The sequence below is a fragment of the Lactuca virosa genome, chromosome 5 (assembly GCF_052849685.1).
Source record: "Lactuca virosa cultivar CGN04683 chromosome 5, Lactuca_virosa_CGN04683_v6, whole genome shotgun sequence".
NCBI classification, from domain to species: Eukaryota; Viridiplantae; Streptophyta; class Magnoliopsida; order Asterales; family Asteraceae; genus Lactuca; species Lactuca virosa.
The window spans coordinates 114,479,666-114,504,182 of NC_136430.1; the positions used below are offsets into that span (position 1 = coordinate 114,479,666).

The following is a 24,517-nucleotide window of genomic DNA, read 5'->3' on the forward strand; positions in this document are numbered from 1 at the left end:
TAAGCAATATAAATATCATAACTCTTAAGTAATAGCCCAAAATTCTTATCACCGAACCATGCGCTTGAAATCCATCTTCGCGATCAGAATCAGCATGTACTTAATAGAGTTAGACAATGGACTTTACCTGAAGTAGAGCCAAACTTATTGACTTTAACATCCTTAGCTAAATTTGGCAGCTTCGTAACCAATGCCCCTTCCTTTGGAAATAGTTACCTATGGACCCTTGATAATGGGACTATCTCAGACTTCGCCTCTCTCTTTACCATTGGGTCAACCGAGTTGACTATGGCCGATCCCTTTCCATTGGGAAGAGAGAGCTTTACTGGATATCCAATGTCATCATTGTCAATGTTCATAGCGTTTTAGGAAGTTGATCTTAGCAAATAGATAAGATCATTAAGGGTCTTGTCTTAGTCTGTTTCATAGGATTCCCAAAAGAACTCACTATGTGACTTAGAAAGTAGTTGAGCCACCAACTTTCTCAAGACTTTGACACCCAACTCTCCCGGCTTGTCAATATGTGACTACATCTCCAAGATGTGATCACACCTAGACCTTGCCTTGCCAATAGGGCTTGAGTGACCTTAAACTTTTTAGGAACTTGTGGGTTAGGGAGAATAACTGGAGGAGGTGAAAGAAGTATGATATCCATGGGACATCATCTTCATTTAGGAAAGCTTGTTTCAAGAGATTTGGGAAGATCATAAATGTCTAGACCAGACATCTTTTTGGGAGATATTCAAGATAGTTGATTTAAAGTCCTTAATATGACACCCAATATGAAATATTAAGGCTAGGACCCAACAAACTATTTTATAACTTAGAAGAGGGATGTCGTAATCCAAGCTATAAAATATTTGAAGGTAGGTGAATGACGATTCACCAATTTCCACCATGAAAAACGAAATAATTTATTAGGTTTTAATTGGATTTGAAAGTCCTAGATCTTTGAGATTTATTGAACTGTTCAAAGGCATGTTTCAATCTCGAGTGTGCCCTTCAGGTTTTGTGACTGGGATGCCGAGGATCACAAAACAAGGTGTGAATAACCATGCAAATATACTTGGTACCCTTAATATTTACCCCTTAATCAGTGTGCCGGTTAACCACACACGCTCCACCGATACTATGATAAATATTAAGTTACCCTTTGCCTACCTTGTTAAGTCCAGGTTAGTGTGCCGGTTAACCACACACGCTCCACTAACGACTTAAGCAAAGTGCAAAGTGTAATTTCATGGGTTAGCACGAAATTCACATTTTCCTAAGTAACTAAGATTGGGTATTAATAAGAGTTTAGTTACTTAGTATTTATCATTAATACTTTTAATGAAAGGAGAATTATAGTCCTTGTCCTACCCGTTCGGCTAACGACCCTCCACCAGTCAAGGAAGCGGTGGGTGAGAGTGGACACCCATTAAACTGCCATTTTATAGGCAGTAACCTTATACCCCCCTTATAGACCGGCTTCGTGAATGAGGCCTACTAACGGTAAGACTGACTTTACTCTTATACATATATATAAATATTATTAACTTATAATATTATAAAGTATAAGGGTTGAATTTTAACTTTTAAGATTATAAGGGCTAACTTGGAATTAAAGTATTCATAAGTGAAAACTTTTAAAATTCCAAAACTTGAGGGCAAGTTTTGAAACTATTCAAAACTAATTAATTCCATACTTATGAGTTTAAAGTAGTTTTAATTAAAAAAAAACTCTTCAAGTTCCATAACTTGAGGACAAGTTATGGAAGACGTTAAACTAATTAATAAAAAAAAAACTTTTTTTTTATTATAACTTATGGAACTAATTAAGGTTACACTTTTTTTTTAATTTAATGAAGAGACTCTTGAACCTCCATAACTTGAGGACAAGTTATGGAGTCATAAAACCATTTAATTAGAACTAGACTCTTCATTTTATAACCTTTGCCAAATTTTATGAGTTTTATGATTCTTAAATGTGACTTTTCATATAACTTGAGACAAGTTACAAAAACACACTTTGGAATCAACTCTTAGATTAAAATGGATTGAAAACAACTATTTCACACAACTTTTCTATTAATCTAAGAACCTCATAAGAACAAGATAATTCAAATCATCAATCTTCAAGAAATTAGCATGAACATACAAACTAATACAAATCTTGAAATTATGACAATTATCTTAGAAATTGGATTAGCATGAACATTACCACATCAAAAACAAGTTTATAAGTCCAAAAACATCTTAGGGTAATGTTCCTAGTCCAATTCCAGCCAAAACAATCGAATATATGCATCCAACTCGATTTTTCAGCTACTTTTGCAAGTATAACAAGAAAACAAGCCTAGGCTCTGATACCACTGTTGGGTTATGAGCATTCTAACACTCCTAAGTGTACATGCAACCCTAAATACCTTGGATCTATGTTTTCTCTATTATACATACAATTATGAACATCCAAGGTATTATCCTAATCTAGCATACAAAATAATAAATATAACAAGATAGAATACATACCTCTTTGATGTAGAATGTCTTCATGAAGCTTGAGTGCCTAGTGCCCCAACTGTGACACCTCAAATGGTTCACAGAACACCAAAATACACTTGGAATAACTTGAGAGAAACTTGAACACTCCTTGAAATCGTCTAGCCCTCACACTCACACATTAGTGTACGATTTCTTGAGCCATGGGATTCTTTTATATGGTGGCTATTAGGGTTACACCATGTAACTCATAACTTTACCCATTCCTTATGCTCCATGGATTTTAACCTCCATGGAGTATCCATGGGTCACCCCATGGACTTAGTCCAACATAAGGAATCTTGGATCACAAGCCCACATATATAAGAATGAATGATTTAGACAATCAACCCATATATTTAATTAGTCTCCTTTTGATCACTTAATTAATTCCAAATTAATTCTTGATCAATACTAATTAAATAACCTTATTAATATATTAGAACTTATAATATATTAACCAACCTTAAGTGTTATTTCTCTCATTATAGTCTATCCAAATGCATGATGCCATGCAACCCAAATGGACCATGCCGGGTCGGGTCAAGTCTTACCAATTATAGTTATGGACTTAGACATTAATCCAACAACTTTAGCATGTCTTTTTGCTGCAGAGTAGGAGGTGCCACAAATGTCATATTCTCCAGAGATTACATTGATTACCTTAGCATCTGAAGGACGGGATCCTTGTCTTTCTAGGGTATTATGAGAATCCTGATCCTTTTATTTGGATCTTTCTTTTCTTCTACCAAGGATCTCTTTGAGATATCCCTTGCTAAGTAGGTAACTAATCTCCATTCGTAGGGCTATGCAATCTTCAGTAATATGACCAAAGTCCTCATGGTATGTATAAAATTTGGACTTATCTTTCCAGGTGGTGAACTTTTTCCCCATTCTTGTCCATCTCGCTTTGTTGCCAATACACTGCATGGAAAATATCAGACCTGAAACATCCATAGAAAAACAGTAGTCAGTGATCTAAGCGAATTCTTCTTCCTCCCATTCATCCTCAAGGGCATTAACCCTATGATGATCGGGTATGGAATAAGTTTCAGATTTATGGGATCTTTAGGTCTAGGATTCGACCTTCCTATTGGAGTTATCATCTGAGCTTACAGGGTTGCTCCTCTTCTGGATCTCCTTGTCTTCTTCGAGCCTAATGAACCTTAGTTGTCATAACTAGCATTTTTTCTAGGAAATTTTACTCTCCTGTAAGCATCATCTATTGTAAAACTTGTACTCTAAGTGTATATCATACCTTATGCTCAATCAAAATCATCCATTTGAAATCGAAACTCACTTAAGAGGTTCAAGACCTAATACAATACACCTCATATGTTCAACTATGGGTTGAAAACCCTAGATTTCCCGGTTCAAGTTCATTATGAACTAGGATTCTCTTATTAGGCCTAATGGACCAATAAACATTCAACTTGACCACTTTGGGCCTGGGAACCCTAATTGGGATCTAAATGGACCACATTCATAAAACTTTAGCATTTTGGGCCATGTGGGCCTACAATAATCCATTTTATCTCTAATAGGCTTTGTTGGGCCATAAATAATTCCATTTGCCCTAATGGGCCATAAGCCCTTTTAATTGGGCTTCATAAATTCGACCAAGCCAAGAATGGGCCCAAAACCATTTCCTTCCCATTCTCGGCCCACAAAAAAATGGAAGAAGGTTTGATTTAAAAGTTGACAACTCATAATTATCCATCATACATCTAGATAACCACATACTTCTAGACATCTATTATCCTTCGTGCACACTTCCTTAAATCTCTTCTCTTCCTCTCTCTCTATTCTCGGCCGAAACACACAGCCTCACCATCTCCATTTTCTTTTAGAATTCTCTCAAATCTCCCTCTAGAACTCCTCCTTTCTCCTCAAAAATTTCGTGAGTTTATGGGTGTTTCAAGAAGACTTCATCAAGAACTCATCCCTTGTGGTGAGATATTACAAACCTAAGTGTATTACTTCATCTTTAACTCATTCACTCCTCTTACATCTATGTGTTCGTGAATCATGCTTCTTAGAATCATCGAATTCTGAAAAGCCTCCTCAAGAAGCTTCCTACGGCCGAGATGTACTCAAGTTATCACCAAGAACCAAAAACACCAAACAAATGTGAGTTCATACCCCCTATTTTCGATTTTTACTTGGTTTTGGAGGAAATACAAGTTGTTTTGTGTAGATCTATGTGTATATGCATGACTATTTGTGTTTTCATGAATTATTTGGTGATTATGTGTTGTTTACTTCATAAATCTAAAAATATGTTAAGAACATGAATTTTATCACTTGGATCTTCATAAAAACCTTGAGAAAAGTATGTGATATCACATATAATACATGTAAACTTGTAGATCTGGGATTTATACACTTAAAATAGCAAAACCAAGTGTTGTGTACAAACATGGATAACTTAAACTCAAAAATCAGCTTTTGACAGAAAAGTTTTAGTCTAATCTTAGACTGTTTTGATCACCTTAATGATAATATTTTTCAAAATTGTTTTACATGCGAACATTGTAGGTTTATACCTTTAAAATGCATACTCTCACTTTTTCATACGATTTTTCTACAATTTTTGGCAAATTGTACAAAACTGCCTATCATATTTGAAATAATCTCGGACCAGCAAGTGAAGGTGAGAAATTTCACACTTGTTTGAGGCTATTAAAAATTATGAGAGCAATTGTGAACAAAGCAGACAAACTTTCCAAACTTCCAGAGTTTACGGATCCAAATTTCGACTTACAATAATTTTTCTACAAATTTTCCAACAACCGGGTCAGAAAAGTCAAAAACCAGAAAAATGTGTATTTTCACAAAAATCAAGCCAAAACTGGTATTTTTGACAAAAAATGGGTTAAAAATGTCATTTTTACCAAAAACTAGCCATAAATACAAGTTTTGAACAACATGGGGACTAAAATGTTATTTTTACTAAAAGTGGGCCTTAAGTGTAAATTTTTGGCTTGATGGGCCAAGAGTGTCATTTTTACAAAAAGTGGGCCTTTTACATCATTGTAGTAAATAATTGAGCTAAAACTAGCAATGCAATAATAAACGAGCTAATTTTGCCATTTTCATGTTATTGGGCCTTAATGGCCCATTTATATGTTTGATGGGTCCTGAATACTATTTATATGTTTATTGGGCCTCATTGACCCATTAATATGTGCGACGGACCTTGGACACTGTTTGCGTGCTATTTGGGTCTGTAAATACCTTACATGTGAAATGGGCCTTAGTTGTCCTTTTACATATATTTCGGGCCCATGTTATAGAATCTCATTCCTATTGGGCCTTGAAATGACTTACATGGTTAGCGATGCCTTAGTGCTTCACTTACATGGTTCATTGGGCCTGGAATAAGTTTTATATGTTTCTCTTCGCGTAAATTTGATTAAGGATCTAGTGAGACTTTTCGGTTGACACCTATTGAGTGTACGATTGTAGCCTGTAGTTATAACTACAGTCTCTTGGAGGGAGAGCGTGAGTTTGTGTATAGATCTATACGGGGGTGACGCCCCACACCTGAGATATTCGCTATAGTTAGACTAGTCAAGTCTAGGGTGACAAACCGTACCTTAAACAAGTCAGCGTCTTCCAGACGTCAAGACAGGCGGAATTGTCATTATCAAGCATGGTTGTAACGGCTCACTTAGAGGAATTAACATTGTAAATTTACGGGAGACCATTCTTTTCTTTTCTTCTTTGGATTACTCAGGAACATATTTATACTGGTACTCAACCTCGGGGGTTGTTATGACAGCATTCTCTTTTACAGACAACATAGGGTTGTCTGGGGGCATTCTCTTTACATTCTCTTTACATTTTCAGCATTATCTTTATATATTCTAATAAACAATAACACACATACATTAATACAAGATCTGACACACACATACTAAACTGTTTTAAGAAAATATAGGATTTTCTGGTGGTTTCAAAGTTGTACAAATCATTTCCACAAACATGCTTATGAACTCACCAACATTTTTATAATTACCTTTTAAATTAACTTGTATTGTCAGGAAACTGTTAAAGCAGGTTGATCGGAACAAACTAATGGATATTTTGCTAGATTTTGTTTCATCATACTCTGACTATTTTGGCATGTAATATTCAAATACAATACTCGATGTAAACAATGAATGTTGTTCTATTGCATGTGTGATGATGATGATGTTATGTTTCAATTATATACTCTGTGATGATACTACAACAATGGAGTCACGCTCAGGCCCCCGGACGTTTCCGCCATCTGGTTTGGGGGTGTGACATTAGTGCTCTACTCCTTCTTTTGCATGGATTCATTACGAGGTCTTCGTAGAAAAGAGAGTCTTTATTTAGGCCCATTTTGAAGGCTTCCATGGCAGTTGCCACGTCAATGTATGGATAACCAGAGCTTCCCTGCCAAACCAATTCACGAAATCATGAAGGGATTCCTTGGGATACAGAACCACTCGATAGAGATCACTAGTGATCTTCTCGAATGTTCTGCTACAAGAAAATTGGTTGTTAAAAATATTAACTAAATGTGCAAACGAAATAATAGAGTGGGGAGGAACACTTGGTAGCCATTTCAAGGTTGATCCTGTGAGGGTGAAACCACAACCCTTGCACATGCAAGCTTCCTTCAAGTGTGTGGGAATAGGGATGGTCTCTATTTTTTCCCTATATTGTGCCACATTTTCTTTAGGGTCCTTGGTCTCGTCATAAGGCTTCATGTTGGGAGTTTGGAAGAGTTCTGGGACCTCGGTTTCAGTGATTGCAGGAGAAAATATTGAGATCATGTGGCTTGTTGGGGAGACTTTCAGTATAGGTTGTACTATTATAGGTACACTTGAGATCATCTGTCGTAGCTATTGAAGTTCTTTGGCCATGAGAGGGCTCATTCCTCGATCAACATCTATAGAGATAGCAGTTAATATATTATTATTTATGAAGTTACCAGGATGCTTGTTATTAAGAGTAACGAAGGTTACCATGGGATCTTGGGTCGTATGAGCTTGCTCTCTTGGAGTTGCGCCACAAGCGGGAATAGAGGCCGATATTTAGGATCGTATCTCATGGCGGTTCATTGAGGATCTCGTGTTGTTAAAGTTTAGGATCTTGGACTGCAAGATCGAGGGTCCTACTTCTTGAGGCTTGTGGATCTCTGACCTTATTCTCTCTACTTCCTTGAGTGTCGTCCTGTTATCCTCCTGCTGTTCAGTAACTTGTCGTTCTAGTCTCTTCATCATAATGAAGATTTCATTATTAGAAATCAGCATAGGAGGATCCTGAAATCCTTGGGTAGCGACCAGAGAGGTGTTGTTCTTTGGTGCATCAGAGGATTTCTTGGGAGCTCCCCCTAGGGTGGAGGAAGGTTTTTAGAGAAATGGGAGGAATGAAGGAAGAGGATAATGTCGATTAAGTAGACATGATTCCTTAACGATTATGAACACCACGGCCCCAGGGCGGGCACCAAATTGTTTTGGTAAAAAATTGTTTTGGTAAAAAATTCATCAAGTGTAATTCAATCAAAGTGTATGAGAGGCTATGGTGTTAGTGTAACGTAAGTATGAGCTACAAGGAAAGCCCTTAATCTTTTGTTGGATTGCTTGCATAAAACTTTGGAGGCGATAATAATCACCTACATTCATGTATTTTATTGATTTTAATTTGTTATTACAATGAAGATGAAGATAATGCAAGTACATTATTAATGCTAGAGATAATCGTGTGTATTGTTTGCTAGATACATGTGTTATTTATAATATAGTGTAAGTGACAAGAAGTCCGATAATTTTGGGATCCATAGGACTCAACATATGAATGATATTTGACTTGGTATTTTGGGTCTTTTACCTGGTTGATATGACTTTTCGTTGAGAATGGGTCTTGTGTCGACTAGTTCTGCACATGCGATAAAAATAAAGAAAATAGATTCGTTACAAATGTAAGAAATATTAGTGGTAACAGTAATGATCTCGTGATATGTTTAACGATCCCGAGGCTTCAGAAATATTTGAGGATCTTGAATACGATTAAAGGACCCTGCTCCTACCACATATGGTTCAAATATGGAATTTTCTAGTGTATTGAGCCCATGCATGATATCTTTGGTGATATTTTCCAATTTTGACATTGTTTAAGCTTTAGACTCTCAATAGGCATGCATGGCTGAAAAGCATCAATCTTTAGGTTGTTATGGACATTAGTAAGACTTTTGGAAGGAATGGATGGATGGATTAATGAATTCAGAGGTGATTCCATTAAGATGAGAAAAACGAGTTTCACGAAGTGACACCCTTATTGTCACGACTTAACGATTGGGGTTTTCACGGCTAACTTGGACAGATACTGTCACGACATGATCACACTTCCATCAAGCATGACGGTATTATGGATTGAGATTGAGTTAGTTGACTTGGATCGTGACCACGTTTGGACCAAGCTGAGTGTTTTTCTTATAATGTGACCATGATCTAGTAACGATGTGAGGGTCGGCTATGGGAATGTTGACTGTTGACTTTGACCATGATCGTTGACTTGTTGACCTGGGTTCACTTTTGGTCAAATTACTAGTTCTATAGTATAGCCTAAGGTTGGACCTTTTTTTTATTCAATAAGTGTGTTGTAGCATCGTCTGCATGGCATTGAGATGTGTTTTAGCTTACTTCATGAGACAGGTGAGTCTTCTCACTATACTATATAGGTTGCTAGATTGTCTTTAAGACCCTTGCATGAAAGACTATGGTTGGATTATATCATTTGTATGAAAGACTGTGGTTGGATCACAACACCTGTATGAAAGACTGTGGTTATATCAAAACACTTGTATGAAAGATTGTGGTTGCAGTACAACACATGTTTGTCTTCGTGACTTGCATAGAATACCATGGTTGGATCATTGTAGAAAGGTTACGGTTGGGCTATAATCTGGGAGTGATTGTAAGACTATGGTTCGATCATAGTGTTCATGTAGTGTTGGGCCTACTAATATGTATGGTATGTGGTATTTTAGGGAAGTCACTAATCTTTGTGCATATGGTTTTATTGTTTAAACATTTTCAGGTACTTCCAATTCCGCAGGGAAGGGCCCGACTTGATTGCATCGCCTCCCCTAGTGATTTTCCACACCGATGATTGTTAATTTACTCGGATAATTGTGATACATATTATTTTGACTGATTTTGGAAAAAGTGTTGATGTATTGATTTGATGTTTGAAAATGAGAATTGTTATCAGTATTTTTGGGGTGTTACAAAATGTCTAGCCCAAATTCGTAGGCATTATAATTACCACCCCTTCAGGATGATTACGTCCCAGAATGTACAGTAGCAAAATAGCTCAGTGTAGTGATTCTTTAGGTCTCCTTTCGATCCCTAAGTAAGGGGTTGTTTTTGTACCGTGCACCCACAGTACTAAACCGACCTACTTAAAACACATGTTAGTTTCCTTCATGACGGTTTATCAATCTGTTAACCTACTTTCATAACACAAACTCTATTGATTAATGTTTCATCTAAGTGACTTTTTACATCGATTTCGATATACAATCATCCTCTTTATCCAAACTTCATGAATTTAACTATTTTGTATCCTTCACATTATCACTTAACATAAGTATTTCTGAGATAATCAAAGGATAGTCTTAAATCATAATCCTTACTTTTTCATTATAATGAGTCTACAAAACGTTCTCTATAGAAGAATTCTCCATGAATGTTATGCGCAGAAAGGCATACATTTATCACTTGGTTAATTTTGACTCATGACATCTCTTGGTTCTACGTTTTCCTGTGATACTTGATGATAAATCTAAGGTAAGATCATCCTCATCGTAGTATCACTGCTTGCACTCAAAACAAGTGATCTTCTCTTATATCAGAACTGAGGTCTAAACAAGATTATGATAAGCACGAAGTCATCTACTAAAGTACACATGTACAAAATGGTATAGAAGATTGTAATACTATCAACAACGATGGATTCTGAACTCGATATTCTTTCTTCTTCTTTTTTGGGATGATCAAACTTGTCGCGCTCCACTTGATTATCATGACCACCTTAGAAATAATTGAACACAGGCACACAAAAAACATCCTTGTGCGTTCTTCCATCCATTCTATAATAACTGTAGTTTTTATGGCATGCCAACTGAGCCTAAAACTCTTGGACTTCTTAATTGATGGTGGTGCTCAAACTTGCACCCTCTCTTCATCACCTGCTAGAACTTCAGTCCTAAACTTCAACTTGAAAATCAATTTTAATTAGAGACTCTTGCTCCTTCTCAATTTAGGTTATAGACTCAACCCAAGATAAGGTTTTTTCTTTAGCTACAGTAACAGATTGAATGGTCACACTCCAATGAGCTTTCATTGCACAACGCAATAGATGCATAACGAACAAGTCGCTTGTCTTCACGAGTAAAACACATAACACATAAGATACCTTCCTTCATGTTCTAAGTTTGTACAACCATATCATAGCAGGTAGAATTTCTAGCTAATGGTTGCATTTCTTCTTTCGATCACCTAGATTATTTACCTCTTCAATCCTTTGACTATATTCGGTCACTACATAGGACATGGTTCTTTAAATCAATCGATTCACTTACGCGGATCTACTTTAGTTGGAATCGATCCTTCATGACCACTAGGGTCTGAACAAAGTCACTGTCCTAGTCATCACTTAGACGCAAGCAATGGCAGAGACAGAAAAAACAAACTCAACTAGTGCCTTAGTAACATTTTGACTCTTCCTTATTAAAGTACGAATCTTATGCTTCTGGTAGTACAGGCCTATACTACCTTTCACACTTTTGCATACTCGTCACAAGAATTTCCTCGCAGCTCCCTAGTCACTTCTATATATAATAACCACAAAGCAATTTAACTCATACGAATGTGTCCAAATAGACTTTACTAGGCACTCTTATAATGACTATGCGTTTTACCACACACATACAAATTTTTCCTACACTCCCCTTCTAGGATCCTTCTCGTGCATATGCTCGACCTAACATATTCTAACTTTGCACTTCTTTATATCAGCATTAATAATCTACACATATTTTCAACATTAAAGAGGTCTTTAGAAATGCCTCAACTAGAATGTTGTTTTCACAATAACAGTTTCTACTTCTCCAGTTTTGATCGTTTAAGACAACGTAACTTCAAATGTGATTCTACTTCTAAACTCTCCGTACGAATTCTTTCTTATGTAGTGTCGAGTCTACAAAGCATGCTATACTAGAACTTATTCTAGTAGTATGGAGATAAACGCCATCAAACTACTTCTATCAACATTGTTAGTTCTTAGCCAATCCACTACTTAGTATTAAGTTGAACTATTTAATTTAATGTGCAATAATTCCTCATGGAAAGTATTACTATTCAAGTCAGTAATAGAGTTCCTCACACTATCACTAACGAACACAGTCTTATCACTAGCAATGTCTACTAGTAAGGCATTTTCTAGTTTTCATACAGGTAATGCTAGTAATCTACTAAATTTATGTGAAATAAAGGATTAGTTTGCTCTAGAGGCGAAAAAAATATTGGTAGGTAAGTTATTTACTAGAAATGTACCTAAAGGGATGTTTGCTTCCTCCCTCGCTATCACTAGGGTAATCTAAAATGCTCGTGCCTTTGGTTTTGGCTGCACATTTGGCTTTGCAGCTTGTTTCTTCTTTGGGCAGTCCTTCTTGATATGTCCTTCTATGCACTCAAAACACACCCTCTTATTGTACGTGCATTCATCAGGATAGTGACCAGTCCTTCCACACTTTTAGCATGTCACTTCTTATTTGCATTGTCCAAAATACTTCTTTCTGCATTTTTCACACCACTTCGCCTCGTTGTTACTCCCAGACTTCTTGTCGTTGGGGCTAAACTTCGTGAATCTACTCTTTTTATTTGATTTTGAGAATCCTTTACTCTTCCTCATCTCTCCAACTTCAGCTTCGTTGATGGTCCTCCCTTTGATCATGCCTTCGATAGACTTTGTAACCCAGATGGCTGCCTAAAGAATAAGTGCTTGATGTACTGGCACAAAGTACTCCCGTGGTAGTCCCTTCACATACCTACCAACTTTTGCTAGTTTATCTAGTACAATATGCAAGGTGAAATGCATCTTGTCTGTGAAGGCATTGGTATACTCATCAATGGACATGTCACCTTTCTTTAGAGTCAAAAATTTGTTCTCCAGCTCTAGCATATTTTGGCTGAGCAGAACTTGCGTTTGAAGTGTACCAAGAACTCTGTACATGTCAGTTGTAGTGGCACGTTAGGGCTTCTCACCTTTCCTTACGTGTTCCACCAACGAAGAGCCACAACTCTAAAATGTCGCACTCATAAGTGGTATGTAACTTGCCCTTGCAACCACATGTTATAAAGGGTAACTCCATCTCATAAATCCAATCCATAACTCTAACTAGATCTTACTTCCCGTTAAAATTTGATGTTTTGCAAGTCATAAAGTCCTTATACTTGCATTTGTTCCTATCAATGCCTCTATTCGGGTTGCTCCTCCTAACCACTTGTGGTTCAGCTTGGTTTACAGTCCTTATATAGCTTCCCTCTTCAGACTGACCTTCATCTAAAACTGGCTAAAAACTTATTGTAGTGTCTTCTCTCTTATTCCCGTGGAGTAGTTATCTGGTCTCCTCTAATTGTCAGCTAGCATTGTCCGAATCATAATTTGAAGTCTTGCCATTGTGATCGGTTGAGGTGCAGGTGAAACAACTCGTGCACGTCCAATCACACCATAAGGCTCGGGTTGCTGGTTTTTGTTACCATTTCCTAATCCACTATGTGTTCTCACCATGACGTTCTATACACCAAACAATTGTTCAGTGGATCAGAATCTCGAGTATATTGTGATAGGGAAGGTTTTATTTGTATTTAGACGCATAATCCTCTTCATGACTTCGAAAAGTTGTATGCCAGTTCTAATACATTAATTATAAGTTTAGAATCATGAACACATAAATTTTATAAATCAAGGTCGGCAATAGACCTAAAATCCTTTTCAAATAGCAATCTCGGAAGGCAACATAAAGAATTCAAATCATTTAGCACACAATAGTAGTTAATGTACGTACCCTAAAGTATTCTAGTGCTTGTGTCAATTCATGTATACAACATAAAATATTTTAGACACACACCTCACAATCATCGCTTAGCATTCTAAGTTTAAGTCTAGAATTTACCAAAATTTCTAGTTCGCTTAAACTAATGCTCTAATGAGAACTGTGACCTCCCCAATTTTACGACCTAAAAAAAGACGTTTTCATTAAGCTTATTTAAAATAGAGTATCCTTTTATTAGTGAGGAATTTGTCCCATAATATTATTAACGTGCAATAATATCAATATCAAAACATTTCTAAAGAAACGTTTTTCATTAATATTTAAAAACACTTGGGATGTTCTGATATAGAAAGCATAAGCATAAACTATTAATTACAAGCCTTACAATAGTTTATATTACTAATGGATTAAAAATCCTTAAATCTCCCGACAGAGTCAACACATTGTTATCCTTGTACCTTCATATCGCTACTTGTGATATGAAGAAACTGAGTGGGCCACGCTTGGGAGCCTAGTAAGCACATAGGGTTTTCAACCTAGAATATTATATATTTTAAATATATATTTGACATCAATCAAATATCGTGATTACCCATTCCCATTATCCTCACTTCATGATCCTAAAATGATGATCTCAAGGGACCTATCCAGTACTTATCGGGGATTCCTTTAGAAATATGAATCAATAAGGTAGCCATGTAGGGGATGGAGTAAAACTAATGAACGCATGGTTCATTAACACGTACAGGTAATGAGCTTCTCGGTGTTCTACATGATTTTCACGAATAGTTAGTGGTCGTCATCTATACTCCCCTAGATGATTGGGCACAACAGTACGATAGTACTATGGTCACAACCTCTCATTATTATTTCGCACAACTCTTCACTAACCAATGACATTTTACGTATGATAAAATAAGTATACAGTTTAGTCAAGTAATAACCATATCATGTTGAACAAATATATAAATACAGCTATAGAGCACACGTAACATTTAAGCATTAGAATACTTCTATCTATGTGTATGTTTAAAGTAACTATGCACTCACTTGTTAAAAGTGAATGACTTGTGATTAGGTTTAGAGCTTTACCTAACACCTTAGCTTTTCCTTTCAAAAGACCTACATATACATATCAGTAAGTCTTTGTCTTATGCGACCATAATAATGATAGTCTAGATTCCTCCATAATCTCAATAACTACATCAAGATCTTTCAAATAAAGAATAACTAAGTAAGATCATATCGGAGGTAGGATCCATTTGGTGTACATGGTATATTGTTTGGAAAATCCACTTTAAACACCTCAGTAGATCTAACCTAGACATCACTCTCATAAGTAGATCAATGAATATTATGAATTGGAATCACTGATAAATCTTATTTACAAATTCATAATAATGGATTATGAATATAGATATAAGTTATACTTAAAGTGGAATAAGTGTAGCTTAACTTACAGACTTTCTAGTAAAAAGTCAAAAAGTCACGGACAGAATTCTGACTCCAAAGGCTTCTATCTGTCGGGCTTCCTGGCGACTCGGGGCTTTGCCAAAGTGGTTAAAACTAAGAAAATATCAGAGCTTAGGGTCTGAGATTTTAAAGAGGGGGGAAGATATTTTATTAGAAATGAGCATGGATGATGCCTCTGGTTATAGGTTGAAATGGAAGGCACGTCGCGCATCAGACTAGGGAGTAGAGCGCCTTCGACTGATACATCCGGTCTTTTTCGGTGCCACGTGTCCAAAATATGGTGGTCCACATCGTGGGCATGTCGTCTAGTCGGTGAAAGATTCGGCCCAAACTCCGCCATGTTGCACAGTTGTCGCCACGTCATCCTCAACATGTATTTTTTAAATTCTTCGAAGGGCCATAACTTTCGCATATGAGCTCCGTTTTCGACGTTTATTAAATCCACGCGTAGGTAATTCCGAGTACTACAACTCTCCTCAGACGTCGACAGCTTATTCTCAATCTATTTTAAATTTATATTTTTATAGAGATTACATATTAAAGTTTGTACGAAAATCATAACTCCTTCATACAATATCCGTTCTTGATTGTCTTTATATCGATGGATTCCTATTCACAAGATCTTCAACACTCATTTAGATTTTTTTGGCTAACAATCAACCAATTTTATTTTCGATTTCGATTTCTATGTCGTGAAATGTTGTACCGAAACTTCGAAAATTTATAACTTTCTCATACGAAATCAGTTGTGGGCGTTCTTTATATGTACGCTTTTGCTTTACAGTTACTACGACTTTCGTTAAGATTACTTACCTGTTGCTTGTTTTTTGTATAAAACTTCTTCATAACTTTTATTGCTACGCGACGCAGTACACGAGCATCACTTATCATCTCACAGTTGTTTGTTTTTTTAGAAGTATCCGGAGTAAAAAAAACCTTTACGCGTGTTTTGCTTAGGGTAACACTTGTATTGCCTCTTTTAACCCCTTCCAACCACATTTATTTTCTTGTTGAAATCTTGATGAATTTTGAGTATACGTTGTTGAAATCTTGTTGAATTCTTGTTTCACCTTTTTTTTTATTCTTGCTAAATGATTTTTTCGTTTTTTTATATTGAATAATGATTATTTCTTGCTGAAATATCGTTGTTTTTTTGTTGAAATAACATTATATTTTGCTGAAATTTCATACATTATTAAATTTTCGGTATTAAAAAACTATTTTCGTTATATAAAATAATGTTTTTTTTAATTTTTTAATATGTGCAACAACATACAGATGTTAAAAAACGAACACACTTCTTATTACAGTCTACAGCCGTTTGGTCCACCTCTTTTGCTGTAGAGAGTTGCAGAGGTGGTCCGCAGACTTCATGAATTTTAGCTTCAAAAAACCAAACAACACCTTAGGCTAATAAGCAACCGATCTCTAATTCACATTTTATTACACACACATAGATGTGTTGGGTTGATCGCCAAATTTTGATGAAGTTTAACTTCTTCATACGAAATCAGATTTAAATGTTTCTCGTATCCATGAGGTCGTCATTACGACTACTACATCTTTAGTTAAGATATATTTATCCTAAATAATCTTCAAATTAATATTTCATTTATGGCTCGTAACACATACGAAGAATATTTATCCTATTAATTTTAATTATAAATAATTATCATTAAATTAGGGCTCAACTTCCTTCTTGAACCGATTACCACCACAATGTTGCATGTATTTCTCCTTATACTTCAGGAACATCTGTAAGGTTTTATGTATCTGTTCCTCAATATTTTTTTTTATGCCTATTTGAAATGCACGTATTTATATCGGAAAACTTTCCATATTTTTCCTAGCAATCAGATCCCTTGGTTTTTTTCCAGTAACATGTTCCAGTTTAAACCATTTTTATTCTACCTATTTTTTAAGATGTTAAAGTTATACATTCTGTAACAGTAAATGAAGAAATTTATAATCAAATGATTAGAAACTAACGATTTTGAATCTAGAATTTGTTAAAAAATTAACCATAGTGGGAAGAAAGGGACTGGGTCGTAGATTTATCTTGAGGCTTGCTGGTGTCAAAGAAACAAAGGGTGGGGGCATCGTCTTGTTTGGAGGAAACGTATATAAATGCTTCTCCAATAGTCCAACATTTTTATAAAATGGAAGCATTGTCGATATTTGGATTGTGCCTGGAGTTGGAGTTTAAAAATGTCTAGTCAGTTGATTTTTTTGGTAATAGAAATGTGTTTCTATGTATATTTGGTATTTTGCCTATTTGTTAGATTGTTTCAAACAAAAACAAATTCGACAACGACGATGACTTTTCAATCAAACACCATGGAAGGCCATGAAAAGCTATGGGTGGAAACCCATAAATTTCTACAAAGAAAATAGCTTTTCGATTAAAAATTGATTACAAATAGATAATATATATTATTTTATTATTAAAGTACAAAATATATGTTTGTATATAAGTTTTTAGTACGTGATTGGAATAACAACTGTATTTTTGTGTTAATTCAACACCACTTTAGTGATTTTTGTATTATTATGGTTGGAGTTGGTCTAATAATGGCTGAAATCAATGGGCTTATAGAACGTAAATTCTTTATTCTTGTACTTCGAAAAAGAAAAATTGAGACCTAAAAAAACAAGCACAACCCTATCTTTCTTCATATGTCTATTTGTCTATGCCTTTTATTTCTTTTATTCTTTATACAATAAAATACATTATAATTTAATATTGTCATTTAGATTTGAATGGAGAACGATGGTTATTGTTTGTGAATATGTGATAGTAAGTTGAAATAATGTTTATCATCATTTCATTCGTAAGTGAATAAGATAATAATCATAAGTGATTATATCACCAAGACAACTTTAGGATAATGCGCAATAAAATTTTCTAAAAATATGAAATTGCTTAAAATCATAAATGATTACATGAATTTTGAATAATGCACAATATGTTGTCTATTCATTAATGATTGATAGTGAATAACAATTTGGATTTGTGATGTCTCATTTGTATATCAGTAGAATTATTTTCATTATAGTATTAATTTGTTGTTTTTGCTTACTCATTGCAACAGAAGATGAAGGAACGACAACGACCTTGATTTTTTTTTTCCTTTAGAACTTTATGAATGTGGGTTTTGTATATTTTTTTTTTATTAAGACATTGTTTTTATTAATTCTGGATTACCTATGTATTGAATTTTCTATATTTACATTGTGTCATATTATTTTGTATTTACAAATGTATTCATATATGATTATAAGTGTATTTGGATTTTTCATCTCTTGAATGCATGATTAAAAAACTAGATAAAAAAATCATAATGTTACATTGTGATTCATTCACTTATGAATTAAATCATAAGAAATTAAGTGATATAAGAAAAAAAGTATTGTTTGTCTTTTAAGATAAAATTTGCTAAAAGTTATTTTTTTTAAATTCCATTAATAGAAAGAAAATACAAAAATGGATTAATTCATAATTTAGGTAGCTGCTAGATTATAAAAATGTTGTGATTTGAATTTAAAATGTTCTAATTAATTAAAATACAAAATTACTAATTATCCTTATAAAATCATTGGTACAGAATCGTTCTGGCATTGCCAATCTTTTTCTCTTCTAATTATAACCTCTCCCTCTCTCTCTCTCTCTCTCTTTATATATATATATATATATATATATATATATATATATATATATATATATATATATATATATATATATATATACACACACACACTAGCTAGTCGTTTACCCACGTCATGCGACAGGTATGAAATGACCAAGTAGTTTTATTTCCCTAGGGAAAAATGGTCCTTTTTGATCTATCTGTTAATTCTTGGTTCCTAGTGGTCGTTGTTGGTTAAGGACATAATGTAATGTTATAGCATTGTACTTTCAAAGCAAAATGCTTAAAAATGATGAATTGAAAGAAAATGAAAACATGAAAACAAACAGGAGCGCACAACTGCACAAACACATAAGCTAGAATCACAAGGATATATGAATAAAAATCAGTTGCATGTAAGAGAAATAAGAATCTCGATGAATGTCACATATGTGGGCATTTTCTAAACTCAATCAAAGTTGTTTTACTTTAGCACTAATTCCATGTCAACTGAGTCATGAATGCTCATATGATGCAATAAGTAAATTAATATACGAGATCTCAATCCACATGTAATTTATATTAGCATGAACATTTTGCTTTGTATACCCATCCCACTAAGTTTGTTGAAGCTTAGGAATCATGATCTAGTCCATTGGAAGGAGCATGAAAGAGTGTCTGCATGTACATTTGCAGACCTTCAAGCGTTGTGGTTGGACTTTTCATGCTAAGGGAAAAATAAGCATTAGTTTCTTCTTTCACAATATCAATATCATATTCCGATTTCTCTAATTGAATTTTTAAATAAGATTATTAAATGATTAAAAAGGGTAAAAAGGTAAATGTAGATATAAAACTGCCCTGGTAAATGATTCGAAAAAGGGTAAAAAGCTAACTACATACATAATCCCTCAGTGTACAACACCTTAAAAATAAGAATATTTTGTAATGGTAAAAAATTGCATTGCAATTTTTTTGTCCCCTCAAGTTCTTGCTCTATAATTGGTAGCTTAAAGTTGCAACTAATGAAAGACGATTACCAGTCATATCTTCGCATGTTATTTCTTCTTTGGGTTGAAAATACTTAAGGCTTCCCTTCGTGGTTCTAAATAATAACAGTTGATCAGATCAAACACGTATTTAAACCCCCTCCAAAGCGTCCATATCAGATATGGTTTGTCAATTTGCAGGTCGAAAGCATCTCATCCAAACCATCATAAACCCAAAAACATATTACATGAAAAGACAAAGAAAAGAGAGAGGGCCGGGGTACCTGGACAGGAGATATATAATAAGAGTGGGAAACCAGAACACACCATCTATTTGTTTTTATGATTTGGAATTCACTTTTTCTTACATAAATCAAATTAAAACTGAATAAATCAAGGGTTAGAAAGATAAGAAAACACTTGCATAAGTTAATAGTAGAAACAAAAGATATAACATGAAAAAGTGAAACAAAGATAAGAAAAGGCCAATTGTAACCACCTTTCAAGATTTCTTCTTTAAGATATTCATGGAGCCTGTTGTACCAAACTCAAACACCTGCAACACAAAATATATATAGGGAGCTCATCATCATAATACAAAACCACTAACAAATTAATTTCCTTCAAAATTTAGAAAAAAGAGAATTAAGAAAATTACTAATCAAGTGAGTACAAGAGAAAGCTCAACCATGACTACCTTTCATTTACATCTCGGTTGTATACAGAGATACAAAACTTTTTCTTCTCCTCTTTTGCCCCTTCTATGTCTTTATTTCTTTCAACAAACACCATAATAGCCTAATAAATGGAGTTTATATATTACATTACTATAAGAAACATAAATATTACAATTAGACTATAATAAATAAGATTACCCAATATATCTTAAATTTAGACCGTATGAAACAGAAATGTTCAAATCACATTAATTGCTGTGGAAAAGTTACCTCCAAAATTAGCAAGTGGCAATAATTCAGGGGTTATTTCCGTAACTTATCATTTACTATTCATAGTTTGACTATGAATAGTAATATAAGTGTGAATTTGGAAATGAGAATGGACGGTGGTTAATATTATAATATATATATGTTAATTTTGGAATGAAGAATGGATGGTAGGCGCCTACAAACCTTTTCCGCCTACAATTTTGGACATCTTCTTTCTTTCCTTTCATATTTTATGTTTTGGCTATAAATAGCCTAAGTCATAGAACTTATAACCTCAACCCAAGAACCCACGAACCAAAATCAAATATATATATATATATATATATATATATATATATATATATATATTCATACACCACCGTATATTTTAGCTCTCCCACTCTATTTGTAATCTCTTTCATAATCCCTGTAAACACTGCAAATTATAGTGAATTGTTTCTCGGCTTCCTCCGCCCGTGGTTTTTTCCCGATTTGGGTTTCCACGTAAATTCATGTGTCTCTATTCTATTTATTTTATTCGTATTACGTTGTGATTATTACGCTTTGATAATTTTTGATCCCATTCCGCATTGAGCTAATATTATTTAAGTCAATTTGGATCCGTCGTATTTTACAACAATTGGTATCAGAGCATCCGGGTTGTGATATTAGCTCGTTGGGATCATTTTATCAAGTAATTAATCATGACTTCGGTAAAATACGATATTCCACTACTGGATCGTAACACCCGATTTCCGTTGTGGCAAGTAAAGATGAGAGACATTCTCATTCAGATGGATTTACACAAGGCGCTCTTGGGTTTCAATAAGATGCCCGATACATGGACCGAAGAAGAAAAGGAGATGAAAGATCTGAAGGCTTTATCCCAGATTCGTTTGCACTTGTCAAACGATGTTTTGCAAGATGTTCTAAAAGAAACGTCAGCGGCTTCTTTATGGCTAAAGTTGGAGCAACTGTTGATGACCAAGAGCTTACCAAACAAGTTGCATTTGAAGCAACGATTGTTCAATCTCAAGATGATTGAAGGAGGCTCTTTAACTGAACATATATCCACATTTAAAGAGTTAGTAAATAACTTAGAGAATATGGATGTTCAGTATGAAGATGAAGACTTGGCTCTATTCTTACTGTCGTCGTTGCCAGAATCCTATAGCCATTTTCGTGATACTATTATCTATAGCCGTGACACTCTAGTTTTAGATGAAGTCTATACAGCTTTGGATTCAAAAGAGAAGATGAAGCATATTACTGGTGGTGGTTCAAGTGATGCTAAAGTCGAAGGTTTGAATGCCAGAGGAAGAACAACAGAGAGAAGTAGAACTTCTCAATTTTCCAACAGAACCAGATCCAAGTCAAAAGGCAAACGAAAGTTTTGCAACTATTGTCACAAGAAGGGACATGTGCTTGAAGAATGCTTCAAGTTGAAGAATAAAGAAAAAGAGAAGACGACAGCAAATGGTAAACAAGCTAGCACTTCGGGTGAAGCCGATGTAGCTGAGGTCGAAGGTATTGGAGAACTTTTGATAGTTTATTCAGATAAACTGGATTCCACTGGTGATTGGATACTCGACTCTGGTTGTACTTTTCATATGTGTCACAACAAAAGTTGGTTTTACACATTTGAAAAGGTTAACCAGGGCTATGTGTTGATGGGTAACAATACTACATGTCCAGTTCTTGGACATGGTTCAGTCAGGATCCATATGTTTGACGGAGTTATTCGAACCATGGGGAATGTTAGATATGTTCCCGACCTCAGAAGAAACTTGTTATCTCTCAGTTCCTTTGACAAAAAGGGATACGAGTTTGCTGGTAAAGGTGGAGTTCTCAGGGTATTTAAAGACGGTTCCGACAAACTAAGAGCCAAACGAAAAACCTCAGATCTTTACTTTCTTGACGGGCAAACAATTTCGAGTGATGCTGCTGTTGTTTCAAAGTCTCTTTCTGATCCAGATCAGTCCCGTCTTTGGCACCTTCGACTCGGCCATATGAGTTTTCAAGGCATGTCAGAATTGAGTCAAAGAGGTTTACTTGGTCAACAAAAGATTGTTGATTTGGATTTCTGTGAAGACTGTGTATATGGCAAGGCAAAACGAGTAAGGTTTGCAAGTGGTATCCATACAACGAAAGGACCACTTGATTATGTTCACTCGGATTTGTGGGGACCGGCTCGAGTTGCTTCAAAAGGTGGAGCTATTTATATGCTCACTATTATTGATGATTTCTCCAGGAAGGTGTGGTCTTTCTTCTTAAAAAATAAAGGAGACGTTTTCTCTACCTTTAGAAATTGGAAAGTTCAGGTTGAAAAGCAATCAGGTCTGGTGGTAAAGTATCTTCGTACGGATAATGGACTTGAGTTTTGCTCAGAAGAGTTTAATGTCTATTGTCAAAAGGAAGGCATTACTCGACATCGCACAGTAGTCCATTCACCTCAACAAAATGGTGTAGCTGAAAGAATGAATCGCACCATTATGGAGAAGGTCCGGTGTATGCTTTCTAATTCCAAATTACCAAAGTCTTTTTGGGCGGAGGCTGCTTCGACTGCTTGCTATGTTATCAACCGATCACCGTCACGAGCAATCGAGAAGAAAACTCCGTTTGAGTTATGGTCCGGTAAACCTGCCAATTATTCAGATTTAAAACCATTCGGATGTCCAACATATGCACGGGTTGATAATGGGAAGCTAGAACCAAGAGCAATCAAATGCGTTTTTCTTGGGTACAATCAAGGTGTAAAGGGTTACAAGTTATGGAGCTTTGATTTGAAGAAAATTATCATCTCAAGAGATGTTACTTTTGATGAGTCTGCTATGATTCAACCAGTTGCTGACTCTTCTAAAAGAACAGATGCATCAGATGTATCATCCGAAGCAAATAAAGAGAATGCTCAAATGGAGGTGGAGCTTCCTACTTCACCTACCACTAATTAGAGTACAAATCAGCATCAAGATTCTTCTTCGTCGGATGAGCATGTTGTTGGTGAAGATTCAACACCTTCACAACCACATGCTACTACTCCAAGCATTGCAAGAGATAGACCGAGAAGACAGATTATTCCTCCGAAGAGGTATGCTGAATCTGATTTGGTTGCCTATGCTTTTATTGTTGCTGATAATATTGAGTCCGCAACGGAGCCTGCGAATTATGACGAGGCTATCAAATCTGAAGACTCAAATGATTGGATGCTCGCTATGCAAAATGAGATGGAATCCTTGCAGCGAAACAGTACTTGGAATTTAGTTCCTATTCCGAAAGGGAAGAGACCAGTTAAATGCAAGTGGGCCTACAAGCTCAAGGAACCTGTCAACCCAAATGATAAACCAAGATACAAAGCTCGGTTAGTAGCTAAAGGCTACAGTCAGATTCCTGGTATTGATTACACTGACATTTATTCCCCAGTTGTCAAACATACTTCCATTCGTGTATTGTTGGGGTTGGTTGCTTCTAACGATTTTGAGTTAGAACAACTTGATGTCACTACAGCTTTCCTAAATGGTGAGCTTGAGGAAGAGATTTTTATGCAACAACCTGAAGGTTTTGTAGTTCCTGGAAAGGAGAACTACGTATGCAAGTTGAACAAATCTCTTTATGGCCTCAAGCAGTCTCCTAGACAATGGTACAAGAGGTTCGATTCTTTCATGACCAGTCACAAATTCAGCAGGTGCACCTATGATAGCTGCGTTTATTTTAAGAAAGGTGACAATGGTTCAAAGATCTACTTACTCTTGTACGTGGATGACATGTTGATTGCAGCAAAAGATATGAAGGAGATTCAGAAGTTAAAAGACCAGTTGAAAGCTGAATTTGAAATGAAGGACTTAGGAGCTACCAAAAAGATTTTAGGTATGGAAATTATTCGTGACAGGA

At 35.3% G+C, this 24,517-nt stretch overlaps 1 long non-coding RNA gene across 1 annotated transcript; it reads right to left on the minus strand.

Moving 5' to 3' along the window:
- Positions 1-19,645: 19,645 nt before the first annotated feature.
- Positions 19,646-20,503, minus strand: LOC145111521 (uncharacterized). Its single transcript, XR_013710287.1, has 3 exons — positions 20,401-20,503; positions 20,203-20,259; positions 19,646-19,987 (listed from the first exon to the last, which is right to left on the minus strand). It is a non-coding gene; the product is annotated as an uncharacterized LOC145111521 (long non-coding RNA).
- Positions 20,504-24,517: the final 4,014 nt, after the last annotated feature.